We start from the raw sequence: 15,424 nt of genomic DNA, 5'->3' as shown, positions 1-15,424 counted from the left end.
TCGGAAAGCAGGAGGGCAAAGGAAGTTTTGAAGGTGCTATGCTGATAGCTTTGATGACAGAAGGAGGGGCCATAAACCAATGAATGCAGGAGGTGTCTAGAAACTGGAAAAGCCAAGGAAACAAATTCTCCCTTAGAGCCACCTGAGGGAACACGGTCCTCTATCACTTTGAATTAAGCCCAGTGAAACTGATTTCAGGCTTTGATCTCCAGAACTGTAAAATAATACATTTGTGTTATTTTGATTCACTAATTTTGTGCTAATTCGTTACAGCATCAATAGAAAACGAATACAGTCATCAATATCCAACTCCTGTAGAAATTGTCTTATTCTGTTCGTTCCTATCCTATGTCAATGACGGCACATACTGGATCTCCAGGCCTACTTTGACTAGCTTTTAATCTCATCTTCAGTTTACCGTGCAGCAACCCCACACAATTAGGCTTGTCCTATCTGAACTTCATGATGCCGCTAGAATAACATTCCTAAAATTATAATCCATGTATAACATTCCTTGTTTAAAACTCTCCAACGGATTGCAATAGTTTTAAGATAACATCAACTCTCCTGAGGTTAGAACATAAAGCCCTTCATGTTCACACTTCTTATTGTCTGTTCCTGTTGTTCCAGCACTCTGATCTTCACTTTTCTGGACCAGCTCCCTAGGTACTCATATGTCACATCTTATAACATGCCTATGAGTGTGTTGCCCTTCCCTCTACTCCTCTATCTGGTACATTCATTGAGTATCTAATGAGTAAATGACTAAGGATAATTTCCCTAACAATGTAGACACCAGATTAATATAACCTTTTGAGTTTGCCATTCAGACTAATGCACATACATTTGTTTTGGAGCCACATATTTTTTACACAGGGCAAAAATCATTGTTTCCCCACACTATTCTATACTTAGCATTCTAATGCATATTTTCAAATGAAACAAATAATAGGCGATTCTTTTATAGCAATGTTAATTTGCAGGCCTACTTAGGAAATATTTATTAGCTTAATGACATGTTATCTCATTGGAATTGTGTGAGTATGGCCCTTCTCACTGCTTACATATTGACTTAACTTAGACCGTTTCAGAAATGTAACTGGTTTTTCATTAAAATTTGAAGAACTTGATAACATCACAGTCTGTTTTAAAACACTGTTCAATAAAGCAAGTAGGATTTTTACTCTAATCTGCCTGATAAAACAAGCAAACACTTAGGTGGGAACTCAGAAGTCTCTGACATTCAGTTAATATGACAGGTTAAGAGATATGAAAATTTAACAAAGTAAACTTGAGATCTAATGCATGCAGAGCACCTTACATTTGCTGTGGGGTATTAAAGCCTTCTACACTTGACAAATGAAATTTCATTTAAGTAGTAGATTTACAAGTTAAAGTTGTTGAGATTTACAACTGCTAGAAGACTCAAAAAATGAAATTTCTCCTCCAGGAAGTTGTTCTTTCCTTCACTTTACTAGAAATATCTAATAAAGAGAAATTCTTATATGCCTAAATCAAAATGTCAACACTTTAACATAGGTCTGTGAATTTTATATTCGGCATAGAAGTATTTATCTAAACTTTTCAACACCTAAATATATATTTTAACTTTGAGTAAGTATAGTTGCATTAGCAAAGAAAGTTTTATGCTTTTAAAAATTATGAAAGCCAGTAGTTTTGGGAACCCTATAATTTACTACCTCACAGAATGTAACTTTTAAAGAATACCGCCTACTATAGTTTATGTGCAGTAATAACAGATTTGGAAGTCAATTCTAAAATTTATAGTAAGAGAATAAATGACTTACTATCATAAAAGTTCCCCTTTTGAGTCTAGGCATACCTCCTTTAGTCACCTAGAACAGAATTATAGTTCAGAGGGAGCTATGCCTAATTACAGCTTTCAGTCACAAAGTCCATATTTTAACCAATAAAGTGACCTGTAATTGGGTCCATGTCCCAGCTCCTGCATTGTTGGGACTGTGACTTTCCAAAATGTGTCCACTGAACCTTACCAGGTTCTCTATAGCATATTTCATAAGAGGTATTACATTTAATATTGTCTTATATGAGGTCTGACAATTAAGTTCTCGAACTTGTTGCGATGATGTTGCTAAACTTTTTTGATATCAGAGGGATTATTCATCGTGAATTTGTACCAACTGGACCAACAGTCAACCAAGTTTACTATGTGGAAGTGCTGAAAAGGCTGCGTGAATAAGTTAGATGAAAATGACCTGAACTTTTCACCAACGATTCATGGCTCTTGCATCACAACAATGCACCAGCTCACATAGCACTGTCTCTGAAGGAGGTTTTAGCCAGTAAACAAATAACTATGTTGGAACACCCTCCCTACTCACCCGATCTGGCCCGCAATAACTCCTTTCTTTACCCAAAGATAAAGGAAATATTGAAAGGAAGACATTTTGATGACATTCAGGACATCAAGGGTAATACGATGACAGCTCTGATGGCCATTCCAGAAAAAGAGTTCCAAAATTTCTTTGAAAGGTAGAGTAGGTGCTGGCATTGGTGTATAGCTTCCCAAGGGGAGTACTTTAAAGGTGACCGTAGTGATATTCAGCAATGAGATATGTAGCACTTTTTCTAGGATGAGTTCTTGAACTTAATTGTCTGACCTCATATATCAAAATTACCATGAGTAAAACAGTTTGAAATGAAAGTACTCACAAATGGCAGCTTCTGCTTTTTAGATATTAAAAAGAAGACCAAAAAAGCTCCTGAGAAAAAAAAAAAGTACTCCTCTGTGTGGTGCTCAGAATAAAAGGATAAGTTTTATCAGATTTTTCTCAAATCTGATTTTAGAGAAGAAATAAAATATGATAAATAAGGTCACTGTTATTCATCCCTTCTTCCATCCCATTCTCTCTCAACCTCTAAGTAGCATTTAGTAATTTAAATTGTGAATGACAACTTCTAGACCAATTTATTAATTTTAGACATACACATACAAATAAATGTCTATTGTAGCTTGAGTGTTTTAAAAGTATTATGTAAATTCTATTCGAATGTGTATCTTATTTCACCACTGGATTTTCTTTTCATGTCAATATTGTATTTTGAGAACTATTCAAACTGATAGACTGATCTAAATAGTTCATTTATTTAAACTGCTATAATGCTAAAAAAATTTGCATTGCTTAAAAACACTGATAAATTATGACAGTGGATTTCTCATCTGAAACCATGGAAGCCAGAAAGATACAGCACAACATTTTCAAGTCCTAAAAGAAAAGAACTGTCAACCATTACTGTTTTATTCCATGATTTCATGATATAAGAGAATATGTTTCTAAAGTCTCTGTACCATTGATCTATTTGTCTTTTTCTGCTTAAGTGTAGCAGAATTTAAATTATCTAGCTTTATAAAAAGAGTTGATATCTGGAAATCAATTCCCCTTTCTTTGTTTTTAATATATTATTGGCTATTTTTGCACATCTATACTTCTATATAAATTTTATAAGCAATTTGTTAACTCCTACAAACACTGTGGTTGTGGAAGCTTCAAGTAGAAGAATGATATCTTTAAGATAGTGAGCTTCCCCATCAATGAAAATACTATTGCTTCCTTGAATTTAGGACAAATTTTATGTCTTTTAAGAATAATTTTATTTTTTCTACAAAGCTCTCGCATTTGTATGTTTAAATTTATTTTTATAAACATAAAACTGTTGTTTATCCAGTAATCCTAAGGTTATAATGCCTTTTATTGTATGAACATCTCTCAACTACTGAACATGAATTTAACATTTTAAGATGGGTATTTTCCACACACATAAAAAACTGTAAGTGAAAATAAAAAAACTAGATCATCCACTGTTCAATAAAAAAAGTAGGATTTTCAAATAAAAACCCAATGAGATACTATTTCACACCTGTTAGAATGGCTATTATCAATAAAACAAGTAATAACAAGTGTTGGAGAGGTTGTAGAGAGAATGGAACACTTATATAATACTAGTGGAAATGTAAATTGATACAGACACTACAAAAAACTGTATGGTGGTTCCTCAAAACATTAACAATATTACCATATGACCAACTAATCCCTCCTCTGGATAACTACCCAAAAATCTGAAAACATTTATCCATAAAGGTATATGTACTCTTATGTTCACTGAAGCATTATTCATGGTGGCCAAGACATGGAAACAACTGAAGTGTCCTTTGATAGATGATTGGATAAAGAAGATGTGGTATATAAATACAATGGACTATTACTCAGTCATAAGAAAAAATGAAATAGTGCCATTTGCAACAACATAGATGGATCTTGAGATGATCACACTGAGCGAAATAAGTCAGAAGACAGAAAAAGTTGAGAACCACATGATTTCACTCATGTTTGGAATACAGAACTGAAAGCATAAATGAACAAGATAAACAAACAAGCAAAAACTCATAGACACAGATAACAGTTTAGTGGTTACCAGAGGGAAGGGGAAAGGTGGGTAGTAGAAGAGGGGGTCAAATATATAGTGACTGCAGGAGATTTGACTGTTGGGTGGTGAACACAAAATGCAATACACAGATGATGTATTATAGAATAGTACACTTGAAACCTATGTAATTTTATTAACCAATGTCATCTAAATAAACTTAATTTAAAAAGCAAAAAAAAAAAGTAGGATTTTATTCCAACAGTGGAGGCAACATTAAGAGCATTGGAAATACTGAGAAATAATACATCAGTATCAATATGAAATCTTCATTAGGATCAAAAAGTATTTTAGGATTACTTTGATTGTACTAATGTTGCTGTCCTTAGAAATGTAATCCTTCCTAAAACGTGGCTGCATTGTGTGCGTGTGTATACATTTATTTGCCTTTTTGTAATTTGTATTTTGTTTCTAGGAATTTACTTATTAACGAAGCATCTTACCTAAATTAAAATAAAAATAAATGAAGGAACCACTGTGGCAAAATTTCTAATATGGATTCTGCTGACATTTAGGGTAAATGATGTTGTGGGTCTTCCTGGTAACCTTTGAGTAAGTAGATAATACTCATACCCTTTAAACCTCCTAATATATGCAGACATCCATGTCAAAGACCTACCTCAACTACAAGACATAAATGCCTTTTTTACCATTTGGGAACATGAAAAAAAATATATTTCTAGCTTTTCCAAAGAATAATCCCCATTAATTCTTAGACAAGCAATCAGGATTTTCTAATGAACTAATGGAGAAAAAAACAAACAAACAAAAACAAACCAAAGCACCTTAAAAAAAAGTGATTACTATTTGAGGTTGCACCTTTGAAATATGTTAATTGTTAACGAGATAATCGGTTTAAGAGACCTTTTCTAATTTACTATACTATGTGCAACACTAGAACAACTGAATGTAATCATTGAAGGGTTTGTGTGGTTATTTATCTTAGATAATTTTCTTGGCATTGTTATTTTGGAAAAATTTGCTATAATGAGATTATCTTGTCTTGTGAAGAGGTGATTATTACATCATCTAAGCCTTTGATCTAAGTATAGTGTGGAATTCAAGCTGGTATAAGTTTTTAGTTTATTTTACAAATTTTAAGAACTAAAGAAAGAGTTAAAGTATAGTATAATAATGACCAAATTAAAACCATCAATTATCCATTTTAAGCAAGAAAGTATCATTGATTTTATCCTTTCATATTTTTCCATATGGTTAGCGATGTCTCCTACACTGGATAGGAGTCTATTTTTGATTTATGCTTTCTTCTTTTGGTAAAAATCTCTTAGCAAATAAAGATGCTGGAAAGAGCAATCTAGAGTAATACAGTGAGAAACAGGAGAAGAAATGAATAGGAAGATATAGAAAATAACTTTTGGAGATCATCTATTCTGTGCCTAGTAATTTCATCAATCCTAAAAACAAGGCTGTTATGTTATTTCTCTTCTGCCAAAGAGAAAACTAAGGCCCTGAATTTACACTCTCAAGTCTATACAAGCAATGAGGCATAGGGAAAGGAATTAAAATCAGGTCTCTCTACCTCAAAAGATCCGCGTTCTTTCCATTTTGAGAGTTGTTTTATAACCCTGTTGCTAATGGCTGTAGGTGTGTTTCAGAAATTGTGAAGGCGTTTTTGGTTGTCAAAATGTTTGGGAATTACTGCTGGCATTTGATGGATAGTATTCTATAGTAGAATAATGTCTAGACATATTCCAATATTAAGACAATTTTACATAATAAAGAAATGACCTGTGTGCTATGTGACTTGAAAGTTTCCCTAGAGATTACCATAGATAACGTGTTTTTCATTTTACAAAATTGGAGCCTAATTCTGCTTTGCATGTAAACAGAAAGATGTCCTTAAAGTTTTAATATATATTGAATATTCCAGAAATGCAATTGCTGAGTCATTCAGGAAGAAGATCAGAATTGGTTTTGTTCGGAAATTTCCCAAGAGCTATTTACCATTTCGAAAACCTCTTCACTCATGACATTGCTGCCCATGGTATTTAAGTTTCCAGAATCAGTTAAATCACCTACGTCAGTCCGCAATTGTAGCTGATGTAATCATGTGCTTATTTGGTCCTCATATTAAAATGTCAAGTATAAAGAAAACATGTCAAAACATCCAGTTGATTATTATTTTTCTTCTCCTAAATACAACCTTATTCATTATAAAATGTTTCCAAGCATCCAGCTACATCATTATGTCAATCAGGGAGTTAATCCTACATTTTTAAATAATGAAACATTATTTCATTATAAATTATTTTCTTTGTATTATAATTAGACCTTTGTATTGAAATTTTAAGCTGGTATGTGGTGGATTAAAGTATTGTGAATTTCATTTAAGACATTAAAGGATCATTGGTTCACAGGGTGTTCAGAATTAATGTTTTACATCACAATGTAAATTTTGATGTGGCCTATGCTGAGAATTTCCAAGTTCAAAAAGTTAGCTTGAGTAGGGAACACAAATTAAAGAGTGTCCATTGGGAAGCATCTGAGTGGCTTGTTTGGGGGTTAGGAGTGATTTTTTAACATCTATTATATTTTCCCTGAATTGTTAAATAGCTTAAGGTTTGAAGAATTTACACCAGTCAGGCTTATTCCTTGAACAGAAATTAAGAGAATATCATTTCCTCCGTGGTGTCTGATTCAAGAATAAACATGTGGACAATTTCCGACCAATGACATACAAAGGTAAAATTGCTGTAGATTAGGAAAGTCCTTTCCTATTCTTAAACAGAGAGTTGGGGGACCTCTGTCTTTTGCCAGACTTAAATAAAGAATATCTAGCCCAGTTGATTCAAGCAGTCAGCCATACAACTACTGGAGGAATCAGATCAGGATAAAGCCAGCCCTTTAGTCATCAGAGATAACAAAGATTCCATAATGGCATTGTTGAAATTAATAAATCTACCAATCCTGAAGTATATACACACTACGTACCTTTTTTCCTCAGGTGTATAGGATACGAGTATTTCTTTATATTTGAAAGTTAACTTCTACTGAAGTATACTGTGTATGTAGGAGTGTATACAAATCTTAATGTATGAGTATACCTATTTTCAATTTACACTCATTCCTTCTGGTGGTCTTAAAGTGAAAATCTCATATATCTTTAACATCTCTTCAACACTACCTTGTCTCCTTTTTTAACCAAGAGTAAATGGCCCTCAAACTTAGTCTCCTCAGCTTGCAATACTATCTCACAAAATAAACACACTCATATAACCATAATCCAGATAAAGAAATAGAATATTACCAGCACGCAGGAGTCTCCTGAGCAGCTCCTCCTTGTTACAACCCTCACAACTGTCCTGTCTTCTAACACCCTACACCAGTTTTCCTGTAATTAGAATCCTACTCTCTGTACACTTGTGTGTCATGTTGCTTTTCTCAACTTTATTTTTGTAAGATTCATCCATGATTTGTGTTTAGTCTTTTTCAATGTTACATAATATAGCATTTCATTTATGTATCTATGCTACTCTTGACATACATTTGTTTTGTTTTTCAATTTTGGATTTTTATGACTAGTGCTGCTGTGAGCATTCAATGAACATATGTCAGCACTCTTGTTGACTATATACCCAAGAAGGGAACTGTTATAACATAGGGTATCTGTATGCTCAGTTTTATTAAATACTGCTACATGGTTTTCAAAATATTTGTACAAATTTATTCTTCTACCAGCAGGGTATGACAGTTTCAATTGTTCCACAATCTCACCAACATTTGGATTTGTCAGTTTTTAAATTTTATTTTAGACACTCTGATGGATTTATATTTGTATCTTATTACGATTTTAATTTACATTTCCCTAATGACTAATGAGGGAGGGAGAACGCATTTCATATTTGTTTGGTCACTTAGATATCCCCTTTTGTACAGTTCAGATCTTCTGTCTAGTTTTCTATTTGAGTGTCTTTTCCTTAAGATTTGTAGGGATTTTTGTATATTCTTGATATCAGTCCTTTGTCAGATATAAATATGTATATATATATATATATATATATATATATACATACATATATACATATATGTGTGTGTGTATATATATATATATATATATATATATATATATATATATAAAACTAATATCATTTGATGCTTGATGTCATTGTTGAAAGACTGAATTTGGCAGTTCTGTGTTATAAATGTTTAATGACTGGCTCTGCAGGAGTAAATAAAACCCTGATTTGTAATGTTTACTGATATTTGTGGAGTTAATAAACCTACCACGACCAGTTCAAGGTAACAATCTGATGCTACTAAACAGAGTTGCAATAGAACATTATGTGTGTTTTTTTCCCCCATAGAAATACAAAAAGTAGAAATAAACTCAAGAAGCAGTGCACCAGGACTCAGTTAGAGGGACTGAGAAGTGGTCAAATCAGAGATGCAACCCCCTGCCCCCCAGTGCAGTGAGCCCTCCAGAGGTGCCACAAGACCTGTTGCTTTCCCTGAGTCAGATGGCCCATCCAGCATTTAGAGAACAAAAAAAACAAAAACTCAAAGAATGTCTGTTTAAAAGAAAAAAAAATGTTTATATATCAGCAGGAAAATCATTCAGTAGAGACCAGAGAGTTATGACATCTGAGTGTCAAGTCCAAGAAGAAACAATAGTTCTGAAACTTAAGACAAAAATGGCTGATAAAATATCAGTAGACCTACAAGAAGGAAAAATAATATAACAATGGAAAAAAAATGCATTCCTTTAAAATCTTCTAATGAAGTAACCAATTCAACTATAGCAATTGACATACATAATTTGGAGAATAATAATCAAACTCGGCAGTTTTTACCAAATAAAGATAAGCCCCAAAGTCAACGTCTGACATTCAGCCAAGCGTTTCACATTAAAAACAATAATAAAAAGAAACAAGTGACTACAGAAAAACCAAAGCAAGATGCTAACATGCTCAAGAAACCTGTGCTTGAATCTTATCGTGGCCAAATTGTTCAGTTAAAGATTAATTCATTTAGAAAACCTGTACAAATAAAAGGAGCGTTCCGCAACAACAAGGAAACTTTCAACTACTTTCTCTAAAGCCACAAAGCCTCGGCCTATAAACACCAGCAGTGTAACAGTGAAAAGTGACAGAGCCTCAAATGTGAAGACTACCACTAAATTTGTGAGCACTACATCTCCGAATCATCAACTTTTGCGTCCTCCTATTAGCAGTCACCACAGTAATATCCAGGACTCCATGAAACGAGGCATAGTAGAATCTCTGCCAATGTTACAATTCGGAAAGGGCCTCATGAGAATTTCTACAATTAAATTTAGTTTTATCTAATGTCAAAACCAGTTCTTCTCAGGAAGTAAAAAGAAATAAGACACTATGGAATCTATAGCCAGGCCTGCTTCATCTTGTAATACCAAACTGACAGAAAGTCAAAAACCATTGACCGGTGCAGACATTCTATAGCAAAAGCAACTATAGATAGTAGACCTGCTCAACCCAAAGAAACAGCAGAAGAAAGAAAAGCTCATCTGAGTAAGTGGAAAACTGGCAAAGGAAGAATATGAAAAAGTCTCCTAGCTCAGTACTTACCCAGCCTGAACCTGAAGGACAAAATGAAAAAGCATTTGGGTCTTTTTGGACTACCATGGAAGAAGAAGATGACAAAGATTATTTACTGAAAGAGTAAACAAGACAGTTTCTGATTAATAAGGGATGCCCAAAAGAAGAAATATTGGACACACTGAGTGACCTGATTCAAAATATTCCAGATGCCAAAGAACTTCAGTATTGGATATGCCCTGCATGAACTGAACCACTCACAAGTCCTACTGAAAATATTATCACAATCTATGAGGCCATTCCAGCAGGATCTGAACCTATTGAAGAGATGCAACATGCAATTGAAAATATTCTAACAATGCAGAGTCAAGAAAAAGTTAATTTTGGAGAAAATTTTGAAGAGGCTTGTGCAACCAAGGAATAAATCCAAGAAGTCAACACTAAAGATATTGGTGTTAATGTAGAGTCAGGAAAACGGGAAATGGAAAATAAACATCACAGAAATGCTGTATTTCAAAATTGTGAAAGAAAGCAAAATGACAAAAGATCCAGCCAATGATGTTAGAACTCCCAGTACAGAAACTAGAGAGAGTTGCTTAATTAAATATAATGTGTCTACTACACCATACTTACAATGTGGAAAAAAAGAAGATGAAGTTTGACAAAATAAATTCTACATTTAAAGAGCTGAAGTTTCTAACACAGTTAGATGTTCTCGACATCTTCAAGACAAGACTTCTAAGTTGTCAGATATGTTAAAAGATCATTATCCTCGTGTGCCTTCATTGGAACAGTTGACAGAGTTGGGAGATGAAACTGGTGCTTTTATATGCCGCCCTAACATAGCACTGTGCCGGATGTGTATGGAGACTGCAACAACAGAAGAGAAATGAAGCTATGACAAGGGGAAAAGCAGAAAGAAGAGAAGAAGGAGAAGGAGGAGAAAGAGGAGGAGGATGAGGAGAAGGAAAAGGAGAAGAAGAAGAAGGAGAAGAAATAACAACCTAAAGAGTATAGATAATAGTAAAATAATTAGAAAGTAATGTTTTGAGTGTTTATCACCTTTATTTTTAATGTAATTTATTTAGGTGCAAGTATATATAATTTGATTTTTAGCAATAGCTGTGTTTAACAGCCAGCTCACAAAATTCCTGAAAATTAACTGTTAGCTCTCACAAGCCAGTACAAGCCAGCTCCAGCACACCGCTGGAATCTAGTTATCTTAAAGCCACCTTCCTATGAATTTTCTTTTAAGTAGGCAAGCACATCTTTTCATTACTATTATTCGTATTATTATTATTATTATTATGAAATAATGATTTGTTGAAGCATGTCACACAGCAGAAACATGCACATGTATTAAGTGTACAGCTGGATGTGTTTTCATAAAGTAAACACACTCATGTAACTACCACTCAGATCAAGATATGGAACACTACCAGTCCCCAGAAATCTCATACATATCCATTCTCATGCATTAACACACAAAACTAACCATGAATTTAACTCATCATCATCGATTAGAGGGGTTTTGAACTTTACACATGGGATTTTTCTCTGCTTACATAGTTGGCAAGTATCAGCTTGGTACTATTAAATCCTTAGCATCTCTCTACCACTTGCTTCTCTCCTTTGTTTGACACTGGGAAATCAGGCTTTAAGTTAGCTTCAGCTGGCATATAACTCAAGGTGGAAATCAGTGACATTGTTTTGTTTTCAATGATTTACCTTTGTATTTATTTTCTATTTATGAAAAAATACTAATTTCACATCTATAATAGTAACACAAAATTTCCCTTCCAGATAAATGACTTTGAGTATAAAAGTGTAATGCAGGGTCTCAGCTCCCGTTCCCCGCACAAAAACACAGGATATGGTGAGATCAAAAAGGAACACCAACAGAGCCATAGGTAGGGGAGTCATACCACTATAGTCTCGCTGGCGGCTGGGTTGGAGACACAGGAAGCAGGAGCCACACGATGAATCCGTGGTCCGCTTCTCTGCCAACCAACCAACACCCTTGTCAGCATAGCCACGGCAGTTATATTAGGGGCTAATAGCTAACCGGTAACAGCTGATGGCCCCCCAGCCACAGTGGATGGTCATCTGATTACAGCTGATGGCCATCTAATAACCAAGCCAACACCTTTCCATGTAAGGCCGAGAGCTTGGAAACTGCTCTCTGGGACTCTGTTCCCACATAAAGTGAGTCAAGTTTATAAAATTTTATAACTAGTGGTAGAGTTTATACTTGCATATGTTAAACATTTTATTGGAAGTACATCAATAAGTGAAATTTGAGAGGCTCTCATCATGACGTCTAGTGTTCCAAACAACAGCAATGGCACAGAATAACTGCTTTGAAGAAAATCAGAATGAGTTAATAAAACATTTTGTAGAGCTAAATTTGTAGAACTAATGCATTCAGAGGAGCTGAGGACAGAGGATCTGTGGAAATTCCATGTCAAGGGCATTCAGCATCACTCCCTAATTAGTTGAGGGAAATTTCCTGGAGGAAGTAGGTTTCAAGAGTGATCTGACAAATATGGTGACTCTGATACGTTCTAGAAAGATTTGCAAATAGAATGTTACCTGTTCACCACTGCTGTCATTTTAAATGTTTGGCTAGGTTATATTTTCAATAAAATGTATAAAGCTGTCTCATATTTTAAACGTATGTGCAGTATGTTTTATTGAGCATATCTAACAAGTATGTGGAAAATATATTGGATCCATGTCCATGAGGAACACACAATGCCAACTTTCTCAATCTACACCGTAATTACGGCATAGCAATAGGATTATGACTGAGGAATGTGTTAACTGTCTGAATTTATAAGTAAATTCCTCCCAGAATGAAATCCTCTGGTGCATCTGTTATGTATTTAAACTTTTAAAAAATGTAGTTTAGTTGAGCCAAGCAGGTGTGCAGTACTATCACCCATGAGATCACATAAAATGAAAAGTTCATGACTGTCCACAAGCTCGACAAGGATCGAGAAAAGGTACACCCTTTCGCTCACGCCAAGTGAGTTTCAAATCCACAGTTCTCATGGGGAATTTGTAAGTAGACTAGTGAACTTGGAACAGAAATGCACAATTTGGCAAAACAGTTATGTCTGCTTTTTCTAGTATTTAGACATTGAAGTCCGATTCAGGGCAATGATTTTGATTTTCGACAGTGAAATAAAAGTACAAAAGAGGGATTGACAGTTTCTTACAAAGTATGTGTGACTGTGTGTGTGTGTGTGTGTGTGTGTGTGTACCACAGACATATGGGTTCAACCCAGCTTTTAATAGCGCAATAGCTTCATTTCCCCCAAATATTTGTATTGCTCCCCACTTTTTCATTATATTTTCTGTTCCAAAAAAACACGTGGAACATTTTCACCTGAATTGAGCTTTTGTCTCTCCTTCCTCTCCTGTTTGTGTCTGTTCTCATACTTACAACTCTGTAATGTGCTTATAAATTTAGTCAATTCAATCAGCACGAACCCTTCCTCCCCCAAAAGATTGGAGTTTTAAGCCATCGGCTTATAGAGAGAAGAAATTTCCCCTAAATTTTGAAATTTCATGCTGCTTTCCTTTTCTCTATACTTCCTCTTTGTAGTCTCATCTCATAAGTGGGAAATTTCAGGATAACAGTAAAATTAGAGGAGGGAGTGTGTCTGTGTTTGTAAGTTTGCATGTACAAGGAAAAGGTACCTCAGACACAGCAGTAAAATAATCAACCCTTACCACACCCAACCATAATAATGACCTACATAATCATCAGATAATCGCTACTAAGGGGTTGAGGGGTAGCTGTGAGAGTATGAAGGCAATCAGCGGCCATCCCTTCTTTCTGCCTTTGCTCTGCTTGCTTCTATTTAGATTCCTTTCTAAGTTGTTATCTGCTAGATAAATCCTTTGCATGAGATTGTCTTATTTTTGCTTATAAAGAGAGATGTCTACTCAGATTATTTTAATATGTGACAGCTGTTAGATGCAGAACCACTCTGTGACCTCCTAAGCGCTGAACTCGATTGTTAAAGCAATAGTAGGAAATGGTAAAATTGGTTGTTCTGTTGCTCCTACTCAGCATGATCTACAGCTGGTCCACCTTCTTCTTAATCGCTACGTGTGGGATGAAAAACACCCTGTTTGCTTTTATTTTGCAGTCACCATTGGCTCATTAGGCTTCCTCTATGTGAAATAGCAGTCTCTGATTTACTGAGGCAGCATTTAAGTAAACACCTTCCATTACCCCAACTCCCAGAGCACTTTCCAAACATCTGTAAAGAAATTCCTTAACTAGTGACTCATATAGCGACATCTGGAGAAGACCTCAGTCAGAGTCTAATAACACATAATCATCACCGGGCAAAGTCAACTGGAAATTGGGATAGGAACTAGAGAGAAATATCAAATTTCAAGTTGTCATAGAAATTAAAAGTATATACTACTATTTAAAACCAAGATTAGTCTCCATATTTCCTAGGCAATTGAGAATCAATCATTGATCTCTGGTATCTCAAAGAATCTCTGATGTGATGGAAAGAGCTGTGATAACTAATGATACTGGGCTATTGGCGTTAATTTGTCCACGAGTATATATTCCATGGGTACTCCTGTTGCCTTCACAGTTGTAATTCTGGCTTCAGGATCAGTATTTCAAAGTGATAGTATTCATATTCATGCCCCATTGTTAGAGATATATCATGAGGAGAAGGACATCAGAGACCCTTGTCTTCTTTGGCTTCACACTATGCTGAGCATTTGTTACCATAAGTAAAATAATAATAATAATAATAATAAAACTAGTTAGCATTTGGTTATTATTTTGATCACCAGAGAAACGTATCTTTTGTGTCCATTTGGAACAATGTCCCTTATGCATTGATTTAAACACAGTTCCTGCTCTTAGGAATAACAGCTAAAAAAACAGGGACATTGTGGGGACAGAGCCCCAGAGAGCAGTTTCCAGGCTCTCGGCCTCATGTGGAAAGGTGTTGGCTCGGGTAGTAGGTAGCCATCAGCTGTGGCTAGTTGGCCGTCAGCTATAACCATTGAGCCATTTGCCACTAATATAACTGCCACGGCTACCGAGGAGCGTGGAGGAGCGTGGAGGAGCGTGGAGGAGCGTGGAGGAGCGTGGAGGAGCGTGGAGGAGCGTGGAGGAGCGTGGAGGAGCGTGGAGGAGCGTGGAGGAGCGTCAGTCGATTGGCAGCAAATGAGACAGCAGGTCGCATGTCCTGTGAACCCAGCCTCCAGTGAGACCATAGTGGTATGATTCCCCTACCTGTGGCTCCGTGGGTGTTCCTTTTTGGCCTCACCATATCCTGCGTTCTTGTATGGGGAGTGGGAGCAGAGACCCCGCAGGCTGCCCCGCACGACAGACATTAACAAAAATATATGTAATAGCCATGGAAATCAAGAGTGGAATG

At 35.5% G+C, this 15,424-nt stretch overlaps 1 pseudogene; it reads left to right on the top strand.

The window, feature by feature from the left end:
• LOC109455157 (cytoskeleton-associated protein 2 pseudogene) overlaps nt 1–10,891 on the top strand; it is a 28,876-nt pseudogene extending 17,985 nt beyond the window's left edge.
• Nucleotides 10,892–15,424: the final 4,533 nt, after the last annotated feature.

The sequence above is a fragment of the Rhinolophus sinicus genome, chromosome 3 (genome assembly GCF_057876585.1).
Source record: "Rhinolophus sinicus isolate RSI-liver-muscle chromosome 3, RSI-T2T, whole genome shotgun sequence".
NCBI classification, from domain to species: Eukaryota; Metazoa; Chordata; class Mammalia; order Chiroptera; family Rhinolophidae; genus Rhinolophus; species Rhinolophus sinicus.
This window is presented reverse-complemented; position numbering and strand designations above follow the sequence as displayed.